General features: G+C 41.7%; 1 long non-coding RNA gene across 1 annotated transcript; it reads left to right on the top strand.

Moving 5' to 3' along the window:
• The first annotated feature begins 2213 nt into the window (after positions 1-2213).
• LOC143421447 (uncharacterized) lies at positions 2214-3587 on the top strand. The gene is made up of 3 exons (XR_013101094.1): positions 2214-2709; positions 2795-2906; positions 2987-3587. It is a non-coding gene; the product is annotated as an uncharacterized LOC143421447 (long non-coding RNA).
• The last annotated feature ends 227 nt before the right edge of the window (positions 3588-3814 follow it).

The raw sequence follows: 3814 nt of genomic DNA on the forward strand, positions 1-3814 counted from the left end.
GAAGATATGCTTCACCATATTTTCTAGTCTTTGGCTTAGAATGAAGTTGGTTTGGAAACATATTCAGCGATGCTTCATCTCCTGCTTTGCATTTCTGTGGCTGCCCAGTGCTAGCAGTGTCCAAGCGTTTTGTCCCCTCCCACCCTCCCTTTCATACCGCGCCCCCTGCAATGGCTCTGCGCCCCCCCTAGGGGGGGGGGGGGGGGGCCCACACTTTGGGAAGGTCTGAGCTAAGTGAACATCAACAAAAACTGTCAGAAAAAAAGGCCTAATTTTAAATCAGTAATAATCCAATCGGGTGACAGTCTGTGTATGGAGTAGCTATGGGTTGGCTAGATTTGTGCCCATGCAAATCTTAGGAACAAAAAGTCTTTTTGTAATTTTTACGACTCTCATTAATTTATGAAGTTCCATTCACTGACACTAAAACCACTAAAGTGAATGACTGTCTCACAGTGACTGAGGTGACTTAACCCAAAAGTGAGAAGCAGCAGTTGTAAGTGGTAGACAATAAATCTTTAAAATGAAGCCAGAGATTAATTTTGTAATGATAAAATGCTTCATTACATGAAAGTCACAGCTTTATTAAGATTCAATACTTGATGCTAACCACTTCAAGGTTGTCGTCTAATACATCACTCTCAAAGATCGCTGTCTGGAAGTATTATTCAGACAACATGAAATTGTTCATGTAATTTCTTCAACATCAATATCAAACTGAGTCATTGTTTGGTGTTGGCACAGTTATGCATCAGTTAATACTCTTGCTACAAGGTGAGAAGGTACAGTGTGAGAAGGAACACTTCTGGGTGGAATTTGCATGGTGTCCCTGTGCTTGCTTGCGTTTCCAATTGGCACTCCACAATACAAAGATATGTTCATGTTCGGTTAACTGATTATTCTAAATTGGCTATATGTGCGTGTACCGTATAAGTAAATGCCAAAAGAGCAAATGTGACTTTTACTGTAAAGCACTTACACTGGTCAGAGTAGACACCAAACAGTCTTAAGTGGAAGATCCTGTAACGTTTAAGCCCCCAGCTGATGCAGCATGATCATCAGAATTTGCTCCCCATGGAGTTTTTCTACAGTACTAACATGAAAGAACACGTTTTTGGCAACATGAACAAAATCTACACTCACCCCTTTCCCAGTTTATTAGATATGGCTGTCCTCTTTCTTAAAACAATTTCAAGTCACAGAATCTCAGTTTTGATAAAGTTCACAAGGATGGACTTTGGTGGCATATTTCTGTAAGAGGAGACGACCCTGAACAGCAGCTGCAGCCAATACTAGATTCAGTCTGAATGTCTTGACCACTAGAATCATCGTATGCTTACTAAACCAAGAGTAGCACATATTAGCCTCTTATCAAGCTAACCAGTGCAGTGAGTAACTTTTTGAACAACGGAAATTTTTTTGATGCATCACCAATATTTCAAATAGGTTTTGCCAGAATTGTGTCAGGGCCAAGAACAAATTGTGCTGATTCACAACATGTTCATATCACTGACAGCATCAGTTAAGTAATCAAACATCCTTCCTCTTCCTGTAGGAAAAAAACTACTTATGGCAGTACTTTTTCTCGATTTGAACACACAGTTTACAGAGCTGCCAGTGGAACACATATACATCTTTAACTGATAGATTAAAAGGACAACTGTGTGGCATGAAATACACTGATCACAGAATCAATCACTGTCAATCAGACCAGTGATTGTGTCATTCTGTGATCCACTAAGGATACAATACGCTGACCTAACAGCTGTGACTCCATCACCCAGAAGTAATGACTCAACCTGCTGTTGAGTAAACTGGTCATGAAAACCCCAATAAAAAGGCTTTGACATTTCCATATCAGGGCCCTGTTTCAGGAAGCCGGTTTAGTGGAAAAACTGAGTAAGTATACCCTGAGTTAACGAAAACTCTGGGTTTTCGGTTTCAGAAAGCGAGTTCAGATGAAGCCTCAGTGAGTCACTATGACGACACACTCCGTGAAGCTAACCTGCCCCCTAGCAGGTTTACTACAACTAACCCTGACTGTCTCCGCCCCTTTGTCGGAAACCTGACAGTAGGAAGTGTCGGACATGGCGTGTCCCTTCCTTGAAGAGCCAGTAGATCGTGAAGCCCAAATTCTCCGCAGAGCTCTCCGCCGGGAGAGAGTGATCAGAGCGCGTTTGGACATTTTATCATTTCCTGATGATTTTCTGTGTGAACGTCATCGTTTCTCAGCACAATCTATAAGTTATTTGGATAACATCCTCAGGCCATATATTACGCATGTGACACATCGCGGACATGCTCTCAGTTCTGTACATATTATTTGTATTGCACTTCGGTTTTTTGCAAACGGGAGCTTTCTGTATAATATTGGTGAAGCTGAGCACGTTTCCAAGGCTACCGTCTGTCGGGCAGTCAGGAATGTTACAGTTGCACTGAAACGTCTCCTGTACACGTTTGTGGTGTTCCCCGGTCATAGACCCACAAGATTTATCAAAGAGGGATGCCACAAAATTGCAGGTATCAGGATGACCAAAACTTAATTTATGATGTGGTGATACTTGGACTACTACTTAAATTTTACATTTATTTTCACGGTTCCCAGGCGTGATTGGCTGTATAGATGGCACTCACATTCCAATCATTGCTCCTTCAGTAAATGAAGGAGACTATGTGAACAGGAAGTCTTTCCACAGCATTAATGTACAGGTACATAGTTCCCTGTAGCATTTCAAACTAACAAATTATTTCATTATAGTAATGGATGCTAATGTGTGTTCTCTGCACTGTGAAGATCATATGTGATGCTGCCAACATTATCACAAATGTGGAAGCCAAGTGGCCAGGCTCTGTCCATGACTCACAAATATTCCGTGAATGTACACTGAGCACAAAATTTGGACATGGTGAGTTGAGAATACTGTAAAATATATAAAGACCAATTGCTTCAGGGACATTTGAACTGAAGTGTATCCTTCTGTCTTAGGAGAGTTCACTGGCTACTTGCTTGGTGATAGGGGGTATCCATGTTTACCCTATTTGCTTACCCCTTACCCTGACCCTGAACCGGGCCCACAGCAGCGATATGATCTGGCTCATTGCAGGACAAGAGCCAGAATTGAAATGACTATCGGAATGCTTAAGGCCCGGTTCCAGTGCCTGCAAAGACTCAGGGTCACCCCAGAAAGGGCATGTGACATTATTGTGGCATGTGTGATTCTTCACAACATTGCCACAATTAGAGGAGAACACTGTCCTTCTGAACCAAACATCAGCAGTGATCCAAACCATGAACATCCTGACCCTCCCACGGACATACAAGATGGAAGCGCAGTCAGAGACACCATATGTCACAATCATTTCTTTTGACCCATCACCTCAACATGTTGAAAGAAGAATAAACAGATTTTTTGTTCAACTGGCTTTATTGGTCGCCTGTGTTTCCTGTACACAAAGTATTAAAAGATGTAAACCTCATAAAGTGTCTCTGTTGCTTCCTCCTCTGTAACAGCTGTCAATGTTTCTTCATTATTTTCCTGTAGTAAAGAAATAAACAACATTGCTGTTCTACTGTAAACTCATATAATCTGTGGAGTATTACTCACAACTGCATGTTGGTCTGGCTCAACAGGAGGCTGCACCAGATGCAGTACACCACCACCATCAACTGATAGAATATGAGGTTTATACAGGTCACTTATGACTTACAAGGGACCAAATGGCAATTAACAAACATACCAATCACCTTACACTTCATTGTCATTATGCTCTCAAAGACAACCAAGACTGAGGGAAGGCAAAATCAGTAGGAAAA

Source organism: Maylandia zebra, linkage group LG12, assembly GCF_041146795.1.
Source record: "Maylandia zebra isolate NMK-2024a linkage group LG12, Mzebra_GT3a, whole genome shotgun sequence".
Taxonomy (NCBI): domain Eukaryota; kingdom Metazoa; phylum Chordata; class Actinopteri; order Cichliformes; family Cichlidae; genus Maylandia; species Maylandia zebra.